This window comes from Rattus norvegicus, chromosome 2, assembly GCF_036323735.1.
Source record: "Rattus norvegicus strain BN/NHsdMcwi chromosome 2, GRCr8, whole genome shotgun sequence".
In the NCBI taxonomy this organism is placed as follows: domain Eukaryota; kingdom Metazoa; phylum Chordata; class Mammalia; order Rodentia; family Muridae; genus Rattus; species Rattus norvegicus.
Genome location: NC_086020.1, coordinates 97,375,621 through 97,400,209, shown reverse-complemented (window position 1 = coordinate 97,400,209; position 24,589 = coordinate 97,375,621). Strand labels below are relative to the sequence as shown.

General features: G+C 35.3%; 2 long non-coding RNA genes across 3 annotated transcripts in view; both read left to right on the top strand.

Moving 5' to 3' along the window:
• Window positions 1-7,739, top strand: part of LOC134485885 (uncharacterized) — an 84,269-nt gene extending 76,530 nt beyond the window's left edge. Inside the window, exons 1-3 of one of the 2 annotated variants that reach the window (XR_010064185.1) lie at window positions 1-2,697; window positions 3,038-3,084; window positions 5,571-7,739. The exon at window positions 1-2,697 is cut by the window's left edge and continues 6,884 nt beyond it. This is a non-coding gene — a long non-coding RNA (uncharacterized LOC134485885). The remainder of the gene's footprint in view (window positions 2,698-3,037; window positions 3,085-5,570) is intronic. The other variant, XR_010064186.1, reaches the window with a different exon arrangement.
• Window positions 7,740-9,244: 1,505 nt separating this feature from the next.
• On the top strand, window positions 9,245-14,375 carry LOC102550696 (uncharacterized). Its single transcript, XR_590988.4, has 3 exons — window positions 9,245-9,726; window positions 11,445-11,607; window positions 13,328-14,375. It is a non-coding gene; the product is annotated as an uncharacterized LOC102550696 (long non-coding RNA).
• Window positions 14,376-24,589: the final 10,214 nt, after the last annotated feature.

The window sequence follows — 24,589 nt, the reverse complement described above, 5'->3', positions numbered from 1 at the left end:
TGGGGAGCATGCATCAGCTGCCTCCGATAGGTCTGCAGAATTCTATCAGGTATGTGGTCGCTTTCAAATGTGAATTTGACTAGGATAAGTTATGCCATGAAAACTTTCAAAATATTTTCCTTTAGATGTGCTCATGAAGATTTTTCTACAATAGATTATTATGTGATTTAGGAAAGAAGATCTGTCTTTATCATTATGAATGGGCATTGTCTCATCCTTTGAAAACTTAGAGAAAAATATGGCAGCAGAAAATGAACTTGCTTTCTGTCTTAGAGAAAGGGAGAGAGAGAGAGAGAAAGAGAGAGAGAGAGAGAGAGAGAGAGAGAGAGAGAGAGACTAAGACAATGAAGCCCTACATTGATGTTAAATATGAAATGTGTTGTTATAGATCTTTATGTTATATATGAAATATATTGTTATATATTTATGTTATCTATGAATTATATTACATATGTTGATATTATATGTACAGTATATAATTTTATATGTGAAATAGCAATTTTTAGGAACACTGTGTGGTGTAGCTTTTCTCCAGTGTGCTCCAAACATGCATAATCCAAGAATCATTATATGTACTGCAGGCCTTATAAGTGATTCAGATGCCTGCTTCTCCCATGCCTTTGCAAGTAACCCCTCACCTTTTTTCTTTTAAGCAATCTTAATTATTTGTTTATTAAGTTAGGCTTGAAGGCAATAATTTCTTTTTTTAATATCTTAAATATCTTATATTATTTTTATTTTATTTTTCTTGTATATTTTATGTATTTATATTTCAAATGTTATCCCCTTTTTTCCCTCCCCCTGCTCCTATGAAGATGTTCCCATTCCCACCTGCCCACACCAACCTCAACTCCATGGCATTACCCTACATTGAGGAAATGAGACTTCATAAGACCAAGAGATTTTCAAAATGGAGGTCACCATGTAGAAGAGGGCAATAATTTCTTTAGTCTGTTATTGGTCCTGTACTGAGGTAAAAAGAAATCTGTTAATAGCTACAGAAATAAAGCCATGCAAAATCTTTATAGCTTGATTATCTGTCTACTTCCATTAATTATAGGAACTCCGGGTTCTCGAAATTAACATTCAAACTAAATAAACTGAATAATAAATAATGTCCATTTCTACCCCTGCTTTCTTGGTTGTCCTGCTTTCAGAGAACACAATTCAAGATCCTACAGAATCCATAAATGGGTCACTCAATTCTCCTTACAAATCTTTTATATCTTTTCTAATATTTTCTAGACGTTTCATGTGTTTTCTGTAAAAATCTCAATAGTAAACACAACATTATGGTCAAGAATTCATTCTTCCACCATGCTCCCAACATTGGATCCCAGACAGACATATTAATGTTCCTTAAAAATATATCTGTGGTATCTACCTCTTTTTCTCTCTCTGTCTCCCCCCATCTCCACTAGGACATAGCTTGCAAATTAAGCAAGTATTTATACAAGCAGTATCACTTCTATGCATAAATCATATCTCAGAATTCTCCCAATAGACATCACTTCTCTAAAATGTATTCATATAGAATTTTCATTCCAGACAGATTTGTGTTCAAGTCCTCGCTGTTATTTTATCCATAATCTTGTGCAACTAACTGCTCTCTAAATAGTATTATTTAAATCTATAAACTGATAAAATAAGAGTTATATTTTCAGGGAGTGTCCACTCTTTTCATTCAGTACATCATTTTTCTAACTTACTTTATTCAATAGTTTTGTCCCTTTGTTTCAATAGTCTTGTCATCAATATGAAAGGAATACTTTAAAATAAAAAGTTATATGTTTGGGCAACGAACTGAGCCACACTCAATTTCATTAGAGCTAACAAAAATATTCTGAACCTAAAGAGCAGTAATAAAATATTATAATTACATGGGTCATAAATGTATAAAAGCAAATACAAAACATTCGTAGAAATTGAGCCTATTTTTAAAGGAAAAAGCTGGTATTTATGTATAATATTAAATCAGGAAACATTTCTTAGAAAACTCTAACATTTGAAAATTCAAAACACACAGTAAGCAATTTACTAAACGGTTTAAATATTGCCTTCAATATTTTGAAATGAAAGGATTTAAGATGAAGAATTTATATCATTGTAAATGAACAGTTTTAAGCATAGTTTTAAATGTACAATCACACTGTAAAACTTTATTAAATCTAATATCATAGAAGTTTCCATATGACATTGGTTACATTTATTTTTCTTGCTAAACTGTTTACATCCCTGAAAATAACTTCAGTTATGTTTAGTTTGAGCTTTAAGACTCTTTGGAGTAGAAAAGGGAAGGGCTGCGATTTTCTGGACATGGAAACTCGCTTTTCATGGTAAACTGGATAAATGCTTGTGCTACCTCATGGGAACAGGGTAAAAATGAGTGGGGGATCTATTTTGCTAAGATGCCAAGGGCTCCATCTTCTTTGAAACTCAGTGGCCTTTGAGGGATCGTGAATCGCTGAGGTAGAACAATCCTTATTCCTCTTTATCTCTCATCCACTGCCTTTGAAATCAACTGCAGCTTCAGACTTGGAAGCAGCACAAAGGACAGGACTGGGAATAAAAATATGGCCCAGGATTTGTGATGCTCAAGTGATTCCGACTCATTTCTGCAATCTCCGTGGCTCCGAAGCAGGCTAGACTTATCGCTGATATATTGCATCTCATGGCACTCTAATTCATTTTGCAGAGGTAATCCTCGCCAGCTCTCCCATTATTCTTCTAACGTGAGCTTTCGGTTTGGTTTCATTTGAAATAATTCATCCTTAGTTCATGATTCCTGATTTTATCAAATTATGCAGATCCAGAGAGTGTCCCAGAATTCTCTGTGGATAAAAAATCAAAGTTGTTAAAATGTCCCCAATACTTCATGCCCACCTGTGATGCAAAACAAGCCTTTAGACTACCTGTATATTTCTTCCAAACTGATTGAAAATAAGGACAGGGCAGACTTCATGATTATTCAGAAACAAAAACTGTACAGTTATTCCTTCTTAAATAAATTACATTATGACACTATGTTTTTTCACAGCTTTAATTTCAGAACTCAGAAGCCGAAAGGAGAGATCTAAAATGGATGTAAGTCCAGCTGCAATGATACAGTAAATTCCAGGTCAGCCCGCATAATGTTACAATGTGACAATCTATCTCATCAAACCAGCAAACAAATGAATAACACCCATTCCCCCAAACAAGCAAATATCTGTTCCCCACATATATTAAAGTAGTGGTGCCTTCGCTCTTGAACAGCCGAGCATCGGAGGGGCAGCAGTCTCTCCTAGAAATATAGATTCACCGCGGCATATTTTTATGTATATTTTATACATACATATGGATGGATATTTATGTACTTATCAATGTATGTGTTTATTCAGAGAAAAAGAGGTTATTAGCCTGATATGGACGATATGGAAGGTGTTAGAGAGATGGTACCTGAGAGGGACTAGAGGAAGAAATGGGAACAGAGAAAGTGATGCAATTCTATTTCAAATAAATATATTTTTAAAATGCCCCATTGTTATTCATAGTGCTTGCTCGAACTCATTAGTGTACTATATAGGATAGTAATGTTATATCCCTTTGTTCTGCCTGTTTTATGTTGCTTATATCAATGTATATTGACCTTTATAGTCCTAGATTTTATCTTCAATTATGAGGATTTTTATTTTTGCTGCTAAAAAGCTCAGGCAAGGCTATAGACCCTCATTGTACATTATTCCTCAAGCCTGGAGTTTAGATCTCCATATTAACCAGGTCTGTCAGTACACACGTGTGGACTCTGCATGCACGATTTGCAGGCAGAAAGATTAGAAGTTCAAATTCATTCTCAGATCCCCAACTACATGATGAATTTTTTGGCCAGCCTTGGCTATATGCGTCTCTAACTCAAAAACAAAAACAAAAGTTCAAAAAATAATTATTATTTCAAAACATTTTATTATGACAAAATGAATGTTAAGAATAATTTTGTTCTCCTAAATTGCAACACATCGTTAAGCCTCAGAAGTGATTTAAACAAGATGGGTTTTGAACCATTCATTTTTAAAAACTATTCACTGGTATCTGAGAAAATAACTGTACTTCTCAGACAGTAAGTGTAGTGATAATATTTTAGAAATATTGAACATCAAGTGATTTAAGCTATAAAACCTAAACATTCGATGAGATTGAAGACCAAGTGTCTTCACAATAACTACAGAATTGTTTGAATACATTAAAGAGAAGTAGAGTTTTGTAGATAATTTCAGATATAAAGGATACTCCACCCTTCATTCTACAGTGTCTTCTTTCACACTGGTGCACAGAAGTGCATAGCTGTCAGTTTCACCTCAGAACAGTGCAGTAGTTTGGTGTCTTTGCAATCGCTGTACACATTACAGGCTCTTGTTTTCGGTCAAAACAACATCACTAACCATAGAGGAGCAAAGATGTATCTAAAGTTGGAAGGAACATGGGTGTCCTGCATTTCAGATAATGAAGTTTAGTTCTCTCTGGAGAAAAATCTTTCCAGGATGTAGCCTGGCACTACTCCAAGATTTCTTTGCAAAAGTAACTCCATATGTAGCCTGAAAACAAGCTAGTGGTGTTTTAAATCAACTGGAGAGCAAGCTGTACCTTTTCAATATTTTTTTCCCGGGCATAACTTTGAAGTGCGGCATTCAGGGATTCTAGGGGTTTAGGTTACCTGTTGAATGGAAGCATGGAAAATTATTTGAAAGTACTCTTTTTAAAAAATGTACTTGAAATTTATGAATTATCACCTGTGGTTAGGAAGAGATATGCAATTCAAAGCATTTCTTTAGCTTTAAATAAAAAAAAAGAGTTAATTTTAAATTGAGGTTATGTTATCCAAGAGGATAATCAAAAGTTTGTGCCTCACTTATTTTTAAAGCCAATGAATGACTGGGATGAGTCAATGCTGGTAAATTAAGAAGAATGTGAGTAAAACTATAATAATTCAGATACGATGAGAAATCTGAAGACCATAGCACATTGCATGCTAATTAGTATTTCACAGCAAGCAGTATTTGACGTGATTTCATTTTCAAACAAATGCAACACATATCTATTTCCTGGTAACATGTTCTGAGTTTAGTTGATAACTTGAAAATTTGACATTGACATTGGAATCAATCAAATATATGTATATAGCTTATGTATAGATATACAGATATAGTCAATCCAATTCTTAATACCCTTACGTTTCTATCCTATCAATGTAATCTAACTACATTTATTTGGACAGGAATTCTTCTCACAAAAAAGGATACCTTCGACAACACATACCTGATTATAAAATGAAAATATCTTCTCTTTAGAGTATCAGAGACATACCTAATATACTTGATATTGTTAAACAAAATTTTGACAAGACATGCCAAAGTATATGTGGATAAATTCTTATTTTGGTATATGAGATATTTTATTTTAGCTGTTGAGGCATTGGCTGCTTCTAATCAGGAATAAGAATGAGGAGAAGGAAAAAGAGAAGGAGAAAATGTCTCATACATAAGGAAAGATTGTACTGTTGTTAGAATTATATTTCTTTCTTTTTTTTTTTTCAGAGCTGAGGACCGAACCCAGGGCCTTGCACTTGCTAGGCAAGCGCTCTACCACTGAGCTAAATCCCCAACCCCTAGAATTATATTTTTAATAAATGTGAAGAATTTATTTTATCCATTGAGCTAATAGTGGCAAATAGATTAAAGAGTTTAACATACAATTTAGAGATAAATAACTCAAAATTCATAACTAATAACAATGTAATAACAGAGCACATGTTTTACTAACTCCTGATAAATTTCATGCTCTGCTTTATACGTGGAAAGTTCTATGCTAAGACCTGAAGAATCATTCAGGTATATTGTATATTTATCTGCATACATGCAAAGAGGAAAATTTGACACAGAAAAAAAACCAATGTGACATGCCCAAATTTATCATTTTTTCATAACCTTCATGCAATTCAGAATGACTTTTTGTTGGCTTTCAATAATACGCTCCTGAAACTCAGCCCTCAGCTCTTTTTAACTCCACCGTGAGACTTGCCACAATTAACAAAAAGCATGCATTTTTACGGCTGATTGTGTATTTTCAATTCGCTTATTCTTCTTGAAATGATTAAGGCAGGAATGTTTTATAACGTGTCTGCTGAAATTTTAGATAGATAAGCTAGAGATCACTTCCAAAGAGGCTTCCGAGTGGAACCTGAAGGCCGAAAAGGGTAGGTACTGCAGATATTGGAAGTCTCGCATCCCAGGCACATTCATTGATGTTCTGTTGGGTTTCTGTGGACAGTGAGGAGAGTGTTATGGTGAGAGCTTCACGAAATTTATAACTTCTGTTACTCAAGAAAGAAATTAAAAAGAAGTAAAGCATGGCCCTGAGGTTGTGATGCCACCTGGAAGCTATCCATAAAGTAATCTAGGTTGTAGAACTCTTCTGGTGCTGGGGACAGCATCAGTGAGCACGTGCATCAGGCAAGCTTTCTTACCAATGAGCTCTGTATCCCAAGCAGGAGGACTTTCACAAAGAAGTAACGTGTTGTGCGCTTAGCTCCATCTCCAAGGAGATCGCCGCTTCCTTCGGAATAGACTGTGACAGAGGTTATAGTTACAGTAAGACACCTTGAGAGTACCACTGCAATAATCAGAGACAACATGGTGTTTTCTGAAAGGAGGAAGTCAGGTGTAGATGTCCACAGCTGCAATTTAACGTTTTGAAGGTAGAGGCAGGAAAATAAGGAATTTAATGAATTCAAGGCCAGTCTGGATCGCCTAACTGCTATCTCAAATATAACAAAGAAAGTGATTAATTATGCAATTTACAGAATTTAGTAGAAAATTAGTAGGGTGTCTGATAGATTTGATTCAGAATACACAAAAGAAAGAAACAAACAAGATGGCTATAACCAAGGACAAACAAGATTAAGAATGACTGTAATGGACAATAGTATTAGACAATGAATTGTTATGGGCAGAAAAATATGAAACCTCAATTTGAATATGTAAATGTTGTTATGACAGGCAGACATTTTCTAATAAGTATTTTATTAGCAGAGGTCTGGAATTAATACAGATTTCCTGGTGGATATGCTAACTCTAGCATATTTAACATCATTAAATATAAATTATATTTTAATATATTCATTATATTTGATTGGATGAGATCACCTTATGTAATCATTAATTTATTATTTTAATCATATATATATATATATATAGGTTTATATATATATAGGTTTGTGAAGGTAAGGACTGCAGAGATAAGAGGATTGGGATTCCCCTCAACTGATGTTACAGGTCACTGTGAAATACCTGATATAGGTTCTGGCAATGAAACTGAGGTCCTCTGGAAGAGCAGAACATACTATACATTGCCAAACCATCCTTCCAGCTTTACCGTACATGCTATATTTAAGTAACAGAAAAATATGCTGCAGTGTACTTAATGAAACAGAACAATAAGACCAACCACAGGTTTAATAAAGACAAAAGTGACAAGGAAAAATATTGACTACATACTTTTTTAAAATCATGTCCATTAAAATAAAAATATTAAAGTTATTATACATGCATAAAATATTAAGAAACATAACTTCAAAATTGAGTATAACAAGTGCTTTGGTGCTGCTGACAGAGGAAGGTAAAGGACAACCTTGTTTGCATTGATTAGTTTCTCAAAATAAATGAGTGTATGAATAAATTAAATAAACTGAGATAATTACAACAGAACATCTGTCTCATAATTGTGTGTGTGTTTCCTAATTCCTTTCTACATATTTTACCTTGTAAAAGAGATAATCAGAGTCATTTTGTGTGTTTGTGTGTTTGTGTGTGTGTGTATATATGTGTGTAACTGAATTAAAAAATATTCCTGATTTTTAGTCTCTTTCATATAGAATCATATAATTACCAAAACTACTAAATGAATCATAAAACACTTGATTCTTAGTAAATTAATTAAACCCCATCTTTACCTTCTCTCATTAAGGATGTTATCATTTTTCTTTTACTATTGTCTTAAGATTGAATTTAAACTCATCAATCCGCTTAAAGTGAGAAAGAAGAAGAACAAAAGAGCCAGGGACTGACTGAGGGAGGAAGGGAGTGGGATGGATGGAGGGAGTAGGGAAAGAAGAGATGCGGGAGGAGAGGAGAAGGAGCAAGAGGAAGAGGGTTGAGGAGGAGAAATAGGAGGAAGGGGAAGGGAGGAGGAGGAGAGGAAGAAAAGAAGGAGAGGAACAAAGGAAGCAAAGCAGGGTCATCTACATCCTAAAGGAAAATCCACTCCCTCCTGTCATTTGGAAACTGAAACAGACATCCCTAAGAATAAAGTCACAAACAGCAGTTGCTATAGTTCACTTTTCAACTTGCTTTAGGGAAGAACACCTCTGAGATTCCATGTTCTGTGTTTAGGAATTGTACTTGATATGTCAAGGAAAATCCTGTACTTCTAAATATTTTACCATAGAAGATATTTACTATGAAGAAATATTTTACACACAAAATGATGGGTCTTTTAGTATGTTCCTTATTTTAACTTGGAAAGAAACTGCTGTTTAGCCTCTACTAGAGAAGTTGGATAGAGTGGAGAATATGGTGAAATCCAGTAAATGAGTGAAAAGTTAAGGATTTTATTTTCAGGGAGATAAATATTTTAAACAACATAGGAAATAAAATTAATTTATTATTGTATATGGTATTATACAAATATAATAAATTAATGGATTTAGCAGAGGAGATGCAAAATCTTCTAATTTAGTTAGTTGAATTAAATATGTGTTATAAAAATATATAATGTAGATTGCAATTTTAATAGATAAGGCAGTAAAATGAACGTTTCAAAAACATTTTTAAAGTTATGTTAGTTTTCCATTCTGTACAGTGTTTGCACTCTAGATTCCTTAATATTTGCATGAGAAATTACTCCTCTATTTGCATTTGAATTATTCATAGCTACCTTACATATATCTACTGTTGACTACTGGCATTGAGAAAGTGAAGAATTATTAAGTAATTCTTGTAATTTTCAAAAATTTTAAAGCGTGTGTGTGTGTGCGTGTGTGTGCGTGTGTGTGTATGTGTGTGTGTGCGTGCGCGTGCGTGCATGCATGCGTGTGTGTGCGTGTGTGTGTGCGTGCGTGCATGCGTGTGTGTGCGTGTGCGTGTGTGTGCGTGCGTGTGTGTGTGCATGCGTGCCTGCGAGTGTGCGTGTGCGTGCGCGTGTGTGCGTGTGTGTGTGTGTGCTTGCGTGCGTGCGTGTGTGCATGCGTGTGTGTGTGCGTGCGTGCGTGTGTGTGTGTGTGTGTGTGTGTGTGTGTGTGTGTGTGTGTGTGTGTGTATGTGTGTACAGGTACATTTCTGCAGAAGCCAGAGTTCTTGGATGTCTCAGTGCTGGATTTACACCTAGTGAGAGCCTTCCCGCATGGGTGTTGGGAACCAAATTTGGTTCTTCTCCAAAAGTACCCCATGTTCTTCACTGGTAAGCCTTCTCTCCAGCCCCTTAATGGATAATTTCGACCTGAAAACAATGTACTTGATACCCTTGAGTGCTTTAGCAATATATGACTTAAATTTAAATTATTTGATCTCTCTCATTTTTCTAACCTGTAAGATAAGGATATTTGTTCTAGGAGTGTACCCCGTGGAGTGTCCTATCAAGCTGCCTCGTGCCTGCAGCTGATCTCACCTACACCGAATTGCCACTCGCTCTCTGGTGGTAAGTGAAGCAGCTCTTTGCACAGTTTCTGTGAAAGTCATCTGTCTTTGATTCATTTGATTTAATGAATTTTAATTTTAAATTGCTTTGGAGTCAATGAATAGGACTCCTTATTACACTGTTTAAAATCTTGGATCGCATCATTCTTCTCTTTATCATTCTTGTTTCTCGCCAGTTTACCCATCGACAGTCACACTTACTTTTCACCTTTTAAAACCATAATCTCCCATTATCGGACACCAATAACACATGCAGTGTACCCAGGCAACTCTTTCACACTCTAGATCCATGGTCTACAGTCACACTTTCCAGAAGCCTCCTACCGAAGCTATATTTGCTCTATAGCACAGCTTCTCTGTGGTTTGTCAATACTTAGTGTATGACGTTCTTCATATATCTGCAGGGTGAGTTTTCACATAGAAGGTCTACATTAGATTACAGCAAACACAACTGGTCTTTCTCAATTGGTACTGGTATCACCAAACTGCTGGGCTGGACTGCAGTTTCACTGATAGCCTCTCATGGGCTATGTAAACTTCCATATCGCTATAATCTAAGGATGTTAGGACAGGAACTCAAACTGATGCAGAGGCCATAGACAGGTACCATTTACTGCCTTGCTTGCTTCCCATGGCTTGTTCAGACTGATTTCATATAGAACCTATTAGCACAAGCCCAGTTGTGACACCAACCACAATAGACTGGGCCCTCCCCCAACAATGACTAATTAAGAAAATGTCCTACAGGCCTATCCGATGGGGCCATTTTTAGTAGTGGCTCTCTCCTGTCAGGTGACTTAATCTTGTGTTGAGTTGAAATAAAACCATCCAGCACAATTGCCCGGAGTTATATGGTTGAGAAATAAATCCGATCATAAAAAAACTACCTGCTTTTGAAGCATGGTGTTTCATAGCAGCAACAGAAACACCCTAAGACAGAAAAAAAAACCACTAAGTAAAAATTATATGCAGAGCCTATATAATAAAATGTGAAAGATATGAATGAGAAGTTAGTTTCCTACTATTTGTCGAGTTCCCACTGACCCCTAACAGTGCCTTTACTGTAAGTCACTGTTGAAATAATCATTTGTAATAAAAAAAATTGCTTCTACTATGCAGATTTAAAAATCCTGTGCCTATAATTCTTGCCTAAGGGATAGTAAGTAATGTGATTCAAAGAACAGTTCTGAATTTCTACAAGGATCTTAGGCTGCCCTAAGATCCACAGTTTAAAGCTCCACCTCTCTCTTGAATTAGTCACTTGGTGGGGTTTCAGATCATTTGATTGACTAACTTCTAGAATCCTTCTGTCTATACCGTCACTGCTACTAAACTGTGTGAAAGTGGGGCTATTCAACTTCACAATCACTGTACAGAATATTTTGCAACTTTCACTCTTTCTGTGCAAATCATGAACTCTCATTTTAGAGCGTCAGTCATCTCAATGCCCCATTCTGTCTCTTACAAAATGTTGCCAAAGGCCTATAAGTTCTTGGCTACTCACCTTCAGAGCATGGGAGGACGGGGCGGAGTCCAGTGGGAAAAGCGTTTGCCCTTGAGCAGGTTGTTAGAGTTCTTCCTCTCCTCCCTTTCTCCTCTCCTCTCCCTACTGTAGGGTTCTGCCTCAACACAAACACAAAAGGAAAAGGAGCCACCTGATTGCCAGTTGATACTTCCCCTGATTTAAAATTACTCTTTTTTTTCTTTCCATCAAAATAGACTTATCTCCAGATAAGTCATCATAACTACAAAAAGCTAAATGACTTTACTTAAGGAAAAGAAGTAGATGCTTCCGGAGAGACAGCATATTTTTCGTATCTTAAAATGGATTCATCTTCCAGCCAGACTTCAAACGGGAATTTTTATGGAATCAAATAATAATGTAAGTGATAGTCAACACAATCTTACTTTGAATGTTGTATCTGAACACGAAAGGTCCATGGTAGCATTTATGGAAAATACAACATCCACAAGAAACCCTTCCTTTTGCTTACAATATGAGAAAATTGAATTTTCCTAAACTAGAATGTCTGAGCACCATAATCCCTGTGATATCAATGTATACGCTTTTACAAGGCTGATTTTTACAATCACTCCGTGGTCTCCAGGGCCAAATATAACTCGACTGTGGCTAGTGATTCGCATCTTAAACATTAAAACGAACCACATTTGATAATCTAAAATGAAAAGAAATCTGCCCATTGTCTTGTCTACGAAAGAAAATGATTCTGTAATGCTTGCGAGTTTCTTTTATAGAATCAACCACACTAGAATACGGCAGTTAAGGAGCAGTCTATTTCATCAAGCTCAGGGGTGTTCACAGTTTCACTCAGCTGTGCGCCAACACTCTAGAAAACGAAACAAGCTTACGATATATCAAATTTCCAGAAATCAGATAAAAGTTTTTGATAACCTAAACTAATGCAATATACGTAGCAAAGCATGTTTGTAGTATCTTCGGCCTTGTTGTTCAGCCGTCTCTCAGTGGTACCAGGAACTGCTTCAAAGTCCTATAAAAACACAGTAGAGCTGGTGAAACTAATAGGTTGATGTGAGTGGAAATTCAATATAAGCAGGTTTGACAAATGTGGGGAAATTTAGCATTGAGCCTGTGGGATTTTTCGCCAGACATTTAAATTTGATTGATAGACAAGAATGTTATATATATGGATTCAATACAAGTGGGTATCATGGTATCATAAAAGGAGTATTATCAACTGAAAAAGTTGCAAAATTCTGTCTCCTGGGCATTGGATTCACAATGTCTTTTTAGCTCCTGAAGTTAACTGCTGCAGTCTCGTTGTTTTTATCTAGTTTTGATGGGATTCCACTGCTTAACTTGTTCCTAGCTGAACACCTTCAAAGTCACTCTTTTCATCAAATAGGCATTTGCTGATGCACCCCAAGGACAACCTTTCCTGCCATGCTTTGTTTGATTATAGTTTTGTTTCTAGTGCTGTCTTAAAATTCAGTAAAATGAAATGTTTTTCAGCTTTGATTCTAAAAGAAGACCCCCCAATTTTTATATATGTTCTTACATGTGTCTTTAGTGCAAAAAGAAATAAAATAAAAACTCTCACTCAATGTAGTATTTAATTCTATTTATTCACTGTTCTATTTTTCTTTTGTTGAAAATAGAGGGTTTTTTTTTCTATTCAATATATTTGGATTAAGTTTCCCCTCCCTTAACTCCTCTAACATTCTCTGACCTTTTCTCCTTCCCAAAATGTATCCCTTCTGTCTCTTCCTAGAAAATAAGCTGTAATCTAAGAAATAGTTATAAGATGAGATAAGACAAAAAAATAAATTGGGATAGGACAAAGCAAATGAAGTAATTGTATAAAGATTACATTTTGCATGACATGTCAGAAAAATATTTAATAATTTTAAAGTTATGAATTTTTAAAAATCGTATCAGCATCCAATAATATAATTGCAACCTGGTATTTACAAGTCACTTCTAGGCAAGCATCTCACCTTGACCTCATTTCCTAGTTGTCAAAATTTTTCTCTTTATACATCTTAGAAAGAAACGTGTATTGAGTTCCATTTTCTATTGCCTTAAATAATGTTTATGAAATATATTTAATTTTTATTTTTAGGAGAAGTCTTGTAATTTCTATCATCATCAACTGTCATCATCATAGTCAACCACCATCATTGTCGTCATCCTCATTGTCGTCGTTGTCGTCGTCGTCGTCGTCGTCGTCATCATCATCATCATCATCATCATCATTGTGTTTATGTATACATGAATGTTTATGCCAGAGTTGGCCAGAGCAGTGACTTGGATGCCTTGGAGTAAAGTTACAGGAGGTTGTGAGCATCCAATTTGGATTCTGGGAATGAAACCCCAGTTTATTGAAAGAGGAGCAAATCTTAATCCTGTAAATATTAATTTTAATTACTTTAATTACACACACACACACACACACACACACACACACACACACACACACATATATTGAAAGTGCAGATTCTAAGTGAAAATCAAACACTTTAAGTTTGACTGGTATCTGGGTAGGGTGACTCACACTGATTCTAAACTTTCTTAAAATAACTCAATGAAACTTGGAGAATTCAATCCAATTCATGCTTATTTCAATTTATGCATGGACTAGATTAAGGATTCAAATCAATTAATAATTAACTCTATATTGTGTTGCTAAAATGTGTGGAGATATAAGCTTCATAGACATTTTCAAATACATAGAAAAAGAAATGTAAAGAGAGAAAGAGGGAGAAACGTATTTTATCTCAAATGTACATTTAACTGAATAAGGCTTAATGAATTCTTAGCACCTAAGTATTAAGTACTTAAGTCTAATTAAATTTAAAATACTGAAAACTTTTATGCAAATTTTAAAAGAGTTTTCATTTGAATGTTTTTGTTCTTTGTACTCATTTAAGTGAAATTCACAGAAACTTATTTCTCATTAAATATTATTTTAACTAAGTATACCAAACAGTCTATAAAATGTTTTGAGCCGCTACTCAATGTTCTAAAATAATTTTTGTGAAATATTTTAATACTTTCAATGGAAACCAACAGTCATGAGAAGAGTGCATAGGGATCTGTAAGCGGACAGTCTTTCATTATTTGAATTGATGTAAGTTACAGATTACATGAAATTAAAGTGATGAAAATTATTTTAAAGGCAAAGAATCATTTCAAAATTCAATCTTTCTTTGGTTTGGTAGCAGAAAGCACCTTTAATCTGTGTTATCATTTGATATTTCCAATTAAGACTCTTCCTGACTACATAGCTGATTACAGTAACTGAGTCGGAGGTCTCCTGCCACTGCTGGGCTGTCCCCCACTCATCAGTAACGATGTGCTGCATTCTTGCTTTCTGAATGAAGTTTAGTGGGAAATAGGCTGATTCTGCCTCGTAGCTCAGTGCAGACCCCTTAAGCTGTCTCTACTTGCAACAGCTTTTAGGATTTGAAATGTTTATGTAATCAGCATCCTAAAATATAGTGGCTATATTATACACATCATAAAGTTTCTGATAATGAATCTTAAAGAAATACGTTTAAACATTTCCTTGGTACATATATAATTTTATCATTTCCAAAATTGAAAGCATTTTTATTCTACTGAAATGGATTTACTCATTTACGTTTATGTAAAAAGTTAAATCTCAACATAATTTCTGATATGATTTGAATATAAACTAGCCAACATCTCTCCAAGTTGATTACATTTTAGTTTTTATCATCATCAATGCATAGAGCACCGCTGGATAAATAACTACAATGGTACAAAAGGCAGAAATACTTCGGGACATTTCAGAATTTGTGGAAATTCTGTCCTAATCACCAGTGGCCAATTAAAGAACTGTCCTTTATGAAGTACAAGCCAAAAATTCAAACTATATTTAAAATCAATAATATAGTGCATTCAAAGGATATTAATTTGATACATGTTGAGGAATGATTATGGGAGACTATTTAGTCTTTGTTTTCTGTAATTTAATCAAGATGTTTCTAATGGCAGAATATGCCACAAAGAGAAAAATGTGACTCCCTACACAACCTACATCGTCTCAAATCTGAGCCTGTGCTTCAGCAGCAGGGCTTAGCTTTGTGCAGTGTGACAGCACACACATGCGTGGTGCACTGTGGAGTGCTGTGGGTTCACAATGAAACCTGGGCAGGTATTGACAACCCCAACCCCATTTTGGTATCTGCATATTCTTAAAACTTCCTTTGCCAGATTTCTTGGAGTCCATTATACATACATATATATATATATATATTCACAACTATAATTTACCCAACTGTGGTTTGAAGGATAATATTTTACAGTTATTGACAGGGGATAATGTTTCAGTTTTCCTTTTAAAAATCTTTTACTCTATTGTTTAATTTCTCTGGATCGTTTTCATTGCATACATATTTATCTTAAAAAACTATAGGTTTTAAACTATCAGGTCTTCCAGTTTTTACCAAACATGGTGGGCAACATGATTGTGAATATTATTTGTGCACCTTGCCCAGCCTTCACACCCTCATGATAATCCACTGACTTTATTCAAGCTGATCATCTGCTCTTGTCCTGACAGCTTTGCCCCTCTGCCTTAGGCATAAAAGGTTTCTCAGCTTTCTCTAAACCAGTCACCTAAGCTCAATCATTATATTCAGTTATCCTCAATTTTCAGTGACCGAGCAGACAAGGATACCCATAGAGTGACTGAAGTTCACACAGATTCATCTTTCTTCCCGTTGGTCATAGAGAAACTGAGGACAGAGTCTCAGAAGTTTAAATGCTGAGAACAAGACTCCTTTAGTTCGGCACCATCTCACGGCTTCATTTGCTCGTATTAAGTCTAAAGCTTATCAGACCAATAATACAGGGCTACAGATTTTCATTTCAAGCTCATGAGGTGGTTAAGGATTCAGTCACTTTCAAGTAATATTATACACATTGTTTCAATAAATATGATGACAGGATACTGTGTTAGTATTATAAATATCAGTAATCAAGTTATTATTCATGTGATCATTTATTTGTAAATATAAGCACTATAGAATCTAACAATTCAAATATTTCTAACCTAGACATCCACACACTTAGTCACCTTTTGCATTCATTATTTCATATTTATTTTACTACTATATGTAGAATTCATTTGTCCAATTTATTTATTATCCAAATGATTTTTATTTTATAATATATGTATATATATATGGAAACGCATGCATTCTTGATAGATATCTCAGAGTTCTTCCAATTTAGAAAAATAGGTGGAGAAATTGCAATTTAGGTAAATTCCCATAGGAGTGTTTTTTTTTTAAGCATGAAGGCATTAACAAGAAAGCCCTAAGCAAAACCTGTAAACAAAGACTGCAAGATGGTTCACAGCATGTTAGAGACTGAAGTCACTATGGGAGAAGAATCTTTGCCAGGCAAATAGAATTTCTAACTATCTTCTATGCAAAACTGTAGCAATAACATGTTCTCCAAACAAAAACACAAAATGACCTTTTTTTTAATGTTCATATATTTATATACTTCTTTTTTAAATAAGATCTAATTATGTAGACTTGGCTGGCTTTGCACTCACTCTATGAAACCAGGCTGGTCTAGGACTCATAGAGATCTGCCTGTCTCTGTCTCCTGAGTCTTGGGATTCAAGATGTGTATGCAGTTCCTTGGGAATCCATGAAAGGGCATTGGTTCCCCTGGAGCTAATTACAGGTATCTGTGAACCACCCTTTTGATGATGGCAACAGAAGACTGATCCTTTGCAGGACCAGCAAATACTCTTACACACTGAGCCATGTATCTAACACTTTCATCACATTTTTTATTTTTTAAACAATTTCTCTTATGTCTTCTGGCTGTCCTTGAATTTCTATTTAACTGAAGAGATGATGACCTAGGAAATCTGATCTTACAGCTTCTACAACCTGAATACTGAGATTACATAGCCTGTGCCACCACAACCCATGCATGTGACCACATGATCAAGGCCAAGCCCTGAGGCAAGTAGTCTATCCATGGAATGATATCTATAGCCCAGATTCAGTATTTTCAATAAAATGGCTTTTATATTTTATATATCAATAATTTACGCCTTGCCAAATGTAATTTTATGTAATGTTAAAGAGTCATGAATTTGAAAGTGAATTTGACAGTTCCTACATAGTAGTAGATCTTTAAAAGAAGAGTAAAATAGAACAAAACGTCTGGATAAAATCTAGACTTATAGGAAATATGAAATAAAAAAACTAGGGTCACTGACTGAAAGACTGTTATTTGTTGTTATTTTTTAATTTTCTAATAAGACATTCCATATGTTACTAATTTTTGATCAACACAGTCCCTTAAAATGGCTGTGCTATGCATGCATATGACATTCATGTATATAATATGTATGTTTTATATTCAAATTGATAAAAACCTCAAAGTGACAGATGAGAGTCAATGTAGAAAATATTAAAGGTAAGTAAAGTTAAATATTACTTAATAGAAAAAGGCTTTTGAAACCCTGTATCTACTCCCATGCCCTCATACTTGTGTTATTATCTACATGCCAAGATGAGAGTCATTTTACTGGGTATTCTATATGTGACAGTAATCTCAAAGTACAATCACTTCAAGTTTGCCTGTAGAAAAGGCTAGATGTACAAATCCGGTCTGATTTCATGAGAAACTTATAGCACAGGAAGTTTACTCCAGTGAACAGTCAGTGAGTTATAGACGTCAACCACCACGTCTATCCCCTTGTTAGAAACACCCATCAATCAGATCAAAGAGAGCTGTGACCATCTGACCAGGTGCAGGAAGCACAAAGATGCTGAGCGGATTCAAGAGACTGGAACTGGCAACCTTTCACCTTAGCCATGTGCTAGAGAAAACATTTGATAGATTCATATTCAAAATGCATTTGTATGGTTTTATTATCAAGCCTGTCTTGTGGCGCTAGCCTAGCAGAAAAGTAATGGACCATTATATGACTACTCAAAGTTGTAGTAGAAGGCTAACTTCTTAATGTTAATCCTTCTTGCATGGTTTTTATATTTTTACCACTGTTTATTTCATAATACTTAAGACGTTTCACCAAATGCAAAATAAAAAAAAATCTTAAAAGCTCATTTTAGTGAGCGGCTGTGAGAAGTCAGTAGTCCTCCTCTGTGGGTGAATATTCACATGTTGGTCTAACAGTTAGTCTTAGAATCATAGTGGCAACCAGCTCATGCTTTCATCTCTCCTTTTATACAAATTTTCTAAAGCTTTTCATTTTCTCCCTTTATTTTTAGACTTCAGGCTTATTGCATGAGTTTGGATGGTGTTCTTATATTTTGGCATAAGAAAGTCCATTCTTAGTTATAAATAAAGAAAGAAAACAAAACCAAAAGAACCAAGATCTCTGAAGCATCGTCTAAGCCATCCTTTTCCCTTCAATGGACTGTATTCCCTAAGACTGGAACAAAATGGTTCTCTCTTCTCTTATGTTGGTTTTCTTAGTTATTTTGCCTTAGAATTGATTGAAGTTACTAATGTAAATACCACATCTATTAAAAGAAAGCATTCTATGGCTTTCACTCTCAGAGGTTAAGAAGACCTTCCTCATGAATTGTTACTACAGTGGAGCTTTCCTCTGATGCGCAAACCCACATTCAGTGGGGGAGTGGAGGTATTGTCAAGCGTAAATGGTCATTGCTAGAGTGCATCCTCAACTTCTAAATTGCTAACCGAAGATATCAATGATCAACAACATTGATACCTTCTTTGCTTGTTTCCAGCTGCAGTCATGTTTGCTTTCATATATTTAGAAAATGTATCCTTTGGAATAGGTACTATTCATGAAGATATCAGGAATAAGAAATATACCAGATGGTCATTGTTTCTTAATTGTGCAGTCTGAACAATATCAAAAAATAAAAACTCTCTTTTTTTCATATAGACAATCCAACATTAACTGAGCAGAGAATAAAATATGAATTTCAATTGTTATATTTTGGAAGAAAGGAAAAGCAATTCATGCCACATTTAAAACTATAGACCTCAGCTTTTCCAAGTGTGAGCAGAGTAAGAAACATCCTTAGCCTTTACTGAGCCATTAACCACTGTCTTCAAAACTTTAGAAGTGTTTAAAAGAATTAAGAAATGTTTTGAGATTATTTATTGCACAATACTAATGCCTATCAAAATTGATGGCAAAATTCTGCTCAAGAAGTTGAACAGCATCAAAATTGAACACAATAGATAATAACACACACATTCACTATTGTACAACACAAGAAAATGCACAGCACACAGGGCTAGGCATCACAAGTTTTGCTCATTCCATTCCTATGAAAAAAAGAAAGACCTGATTTGAATTAAAACCACCTCTGGAGGTAGACTAATGCATATTATAAAAAATGAGTTAGTGTAAGGCGTGGGAAAAGTTCAGACATTCCTTTCGCATATTGAATCAATTAATAGCATGTACAAGGAAACCCTGATTATTTGAAGGAGTGGAGAAAAATGACTTGATTCTTTACAAGTAGTACAGACTATTATTAGTATTCCAGATAGACTGTGTTGTAGAGAGTCCATCACCGGCTTTGATCTGTCTGCATCCACAGCTGGAAAGTCTGCACAGGGCTCTGGAAGCTGCACCAGCTGACAGTTGCCCCCATCAGGAAAGTGAATTAGTGCTTGCAAATGTTAATGAGAGGATCAAAGCACAAAGGGGCAGAACTGGGTTCTTCAGAAAAAAAAATCTGATTTCATTTCCTGTGGACAAAAATAATTAAAATATTCATAAGTTCTCAGCTTACTTTAGACTTCGTATCCATCACACTCTGACTTGGTCTTCTACCATTCTTTTGTTCTCTTTCTTCATGCTCATGCTGCAGGTTTCGCCTTTCTTCTTGCTTTCTCTTCCTTTTCTATCTGAAAGTGTTTGAACTCACCAGGAAATAAGTGTGTCCTAAATGATCAAAAGTATAACAACAGTTACATAAAACGTCTATGTATGCTATTCCTCCAGTTACACACACACACATGCTACGAGCTCGCAAAGGTATGTCCTCTATGCTGTGAATATTTCATTTAAGTACTGCAGGCATCAGGGAAACTACCAAATTGTAGATACCAAGATACCATACTGATTTAGATTACCCAGGTCCAGACATTGATAATGACTCCAGGGAAAATAGTTAAAGACCATCACCTAGGGTGCTTCACTTACATTTTATGTTTCCAGGTTTTCTTGTGTTTGTGGAACTATATTATGTCAGATTGTCTGTTTTCCGTTACACATCATCATGTATCCCAAGAGCTGTGATGGGAATTCAAGGTGAAAAAGATAATTCTAATCATATTCATTGATTCTATGACTTTAGAAATTAAACTAATTCTTGTTCCATAAATTATTCTTCTCATTACTTTAATATTCTGACTTTATTACAGAATGTATTTCTTTAAGGGTGCATCACAGCCCTCATCATCCTCCAATTTCTACATTCACCTTCCCCTTTGTCTTCTTCAATAATTGTCTTTATCTAAGGAGGTCCAATAGCTCCCCAACCTTTCCCCCTACTTAAAACTATTTCTTATAATTTTGAGATTGTAATGTAATTACAAAATTATGTCATTTTCCCCTTTCATTTGCTCCTTCCAAGCCCTTTTGTATACCCCTTCCTGTTCTATTTCAAGTCCATGGGCTTTGTTCTCATTCATTCCTGTTGCGTGCATATATGTGTATGTATTCCTCTATAAAAAATACAGACTGCTCAGTATGTTACTTGAGACATACATCCACAGCCTCTTAATTTATTTCTTGCCTTCAGACACATAAGGAAATACTCTGTTTGATGGAGTGTCACTGCTATCTGTTCTAGAAACACTAATGTTTAACCTATGCCATTTCGAACTTGTGTTGGCCAGTGAAGTACATAACAACCAACTATTGCATTCTCTTAGGTGTGTATCATAACACTTACCATAGAGGAAAGGATTTATAATGTTTTTAGTTTTGGAATATTAGCTTGAATATAAATTAAAATTGAAATGTAGGTATATACTACAGAATAAAGGTGCTCTAACCGGACTTTTCTCATGTGTGAATATGGAGTCTCTGTGCCCCACCATGCTATAGCTACAATGTAATCAAACCATACAGCTTTCCAGCTGAGCAAATCTCTACTTGTAAGGAAGCCCTGAGGCCTCGAGTCTGTAGGCTTTATTTTTCCAAGATGATGTGTATAAATATGTGCTTTTATAGAACTGGAAGTTTAGGTGGTTGTAAGCTGCCTAGCACTCCTTCTGGGAATTGAACTTGGGTCCTCTGTAAGAACAGTATGGGCTCTCAAAAAGTGAACTGCCTCTCTAGCAATATCAGAAAAGTTTGGCCTCAAAACAGTACATGTTTCTAAGTAACCTCAATCTTGTTTCCTGACAGTTATATAATTTCTTATACTGGCAAAATTATTCTATACATTCATGACATTTTTCATTTTGCGACCAATTTGCCTCATTGATTTTAGAGCCTTATTAATAAAATGTCAAAGATTTAAATACTCACCTAAGTCAGCTAAATAGGTTAAGTCATGCTGTTTACTTATTCTGAAAATATACCTAATAACTAGGGAAATTCCAATTCAATATCTTTAAATTCTTTCTGGGTCTCTAGATTCCTTCTTAATCTTTGTGACTACTGCTGTTGAAGACCTTTTAATACCAACATTATTATTACTATTATGGGTTTTCTTTTATTAGAATTTATGTCCAGCTTAACATTTTACTTCCTATATACTTTTATTTCACTTTCTTGCTTCTTATTTGTGTACCTTTTTTATTATCACAAATTTAATATACTAAAGACCTTATTAGTATACTTTATATGTTTTTCCAAAAGATTCAGAAATTGCCAATAAGATTCAAGCAGTTGATTCTTTACCTTTGATTATATCAATCGGATGAACTTGAAACACAGGTTTGGAGAGCACCTATGCAAAGATGCTTTAACAGATACTTACCAAATACTCAAAGTTTGAATGCATTTGTACCATTTCATTGATTTTTGTTTGTTTGTGTTTATTTGTTTATTTTTGAACAGGTTCTCACTATGCATTCCTGGCTGGCTGGAACTTGTGGGTATCAACTGTGTATCAGTCTGTCGTCTAATTCACAAAGATCCATCTGCCTCTGCCTCCAAAGAATTGGAATAAATGTATGAGTTAAGTTCTGCTTTACAACATGTCAACCCCAAATGCAGTGCTTTAAATAGTGTGTTGTTTTCCTTAGAGTTCTACTACCTATTGAACAGTTATTATTTTCTCACTTGACTTGATTGGCACAGGGTTGACTGTTGGGACCTACTAATTGTGGTCAAAGTCTGCCATTGTCCAGATAGCCTTCTGAACTTGGTGTAAAATAGGGGACTCCCTTTACCATCAGAGCATCTTCGGTGACCTTGTCTGGGGATCCCCAAAACGCCACCGTCTACTTGCAGAATGTCACATAGTCTTGGTGAGATTATGCTGCTTGCTCTCTGGTCTGCCTGCTACTCAAACTGACTTGCAGTTGGGGGTTGGAGATGACTGAGTTAGACCTGAATCAATAGCTCAGACTCAGAGATTGGGTGAGAACTTCATAATAATGCTGCTGCAAGCTGATTTATTAAACCCCAGGGATGGGGGCAGCCTTTCTACCCTCTACCCATGTCCCATTGGTCCCATCCAAGTATGTCTTCTAAGCAACATTTCCCAATTGGCTGGTATTGTCTGCACCAGCAATCCTTAGTCTCTCAGGTAGTCTTTAATTAGTACAACTTCTATACAGCAGTTCCTTTCCTGTTTAAGCCTAGGACCCCTGGATGTTTATGCAATGCAGTCACCGTTGTTCATTCTACAAGATAACAAGTTCAACTACCTCTTTTTCTTTTCCTGATAAGAACCAACCCAACAAGTGCCTGGGATTCCTGGAATGCCTCTCCATGCAAAAAAAAAAAAAAAAAAAAAAAAAAAAAAAAAAAAAAAGAAGAGTTCTTAGAACTTTAAACTCTAGCCAATGATTTTCATTTACCCCCAAAGCTTTTTCCTGCTCTCCAAAGTCCATATGTAATCCTGGTTCTCCCCAAATAGTATGTATTCATTCAAATCCACCTCAATAAAGATGTGCACATAAGCTAAGATCATATAAGAGAACAGTTTTACTGAAAATTCTCAGAGAAGGCCTTCTTCACCTACCCCTCTTGTCCCCAGCACTCATTCCCAGTCAGGTCAGGCTCCTGTAGCACCCACCTATTCCAGGCTCTGGCTCTCATTCATCTTTCCAGCCCTGTGTGCAATGATGTCTCGGGACTAGACACCCTGAGAGAGAAGAGTAGGGCTCAGAACCACAGCCGAACCCTAAAATACATACTACAGATAGTACTGGGAACCATAATTGACTGGTTCTTGTGTGTGTGTGCTTACAGGGGAGTGAATGCAAATTACACTGAGAATTGATAAGTTAGAAGATTCTTATGCAGATATCAGGTTTGTAGCAAGCAATAGACCAAAATGATGAGAAAAACTGTGATCTGTGATCGGTGTCTTCTAGTGTCATGTGGCTTATCTTTGGTTTACGAGGCGTTCCCAAGGCTAATCAAGACACAAGATCATTGTACAAGTACTTGTTAAGCTCTACTTGTATCAGATAGATTCTCCCCTAACCCACCTGTCATTGAACTAAGTTTGATTTTTGTTCCTTTCTTTATTCTTGGAGTTAAGCCATCATCTGCTGCTCCACTTTCTACTTTCTTTCTAGATAGGGGCAATGTATGGTGTTTTAGAAATTAACTACCTAAACACATACCAAAAATATTAAAAATAAATACTTAATATATAGCATTTGTTTTTCATTACAGCTAAAACACTAAAAATATAAAGCCTGACAGAAAATTAACAAGATAGTTTATTTTCATCAATTTGGTAAAAACAAACAAAATGCATAAATAATTTTTTTTGCTCTCTTTAATTTTCAGACATAAGATTCTTAGTTGTTAAAGTATTGATACAGAGTAACTAAAACTATGGTGAACAGAATGTCAGTTGCTAGTGCTAATTCATAATGAAAGAATTTAACTGCAGAAAAGATTTTCAACTAGGAAGAAACCCAATATATTTCCTGAAGAACTTAGGAATACACAATTTATTCTTCACATGGTCTATTCTTTTACCAACATTTGTGTAATAACATATACACAGGATTTGATATAATCACATTTTTAATTTGAGTTTATGTTCTGAACCTTTGTAATTGCTCATTTTATTTATTTACATTTCAAACCTTATCCTTCTTCCCAGTTAAACCCTGTATTCCCTTTCTTTTTTTTTCTTTTTCTTTTTTTATTATTAACTTGAGTATTTCTTATATA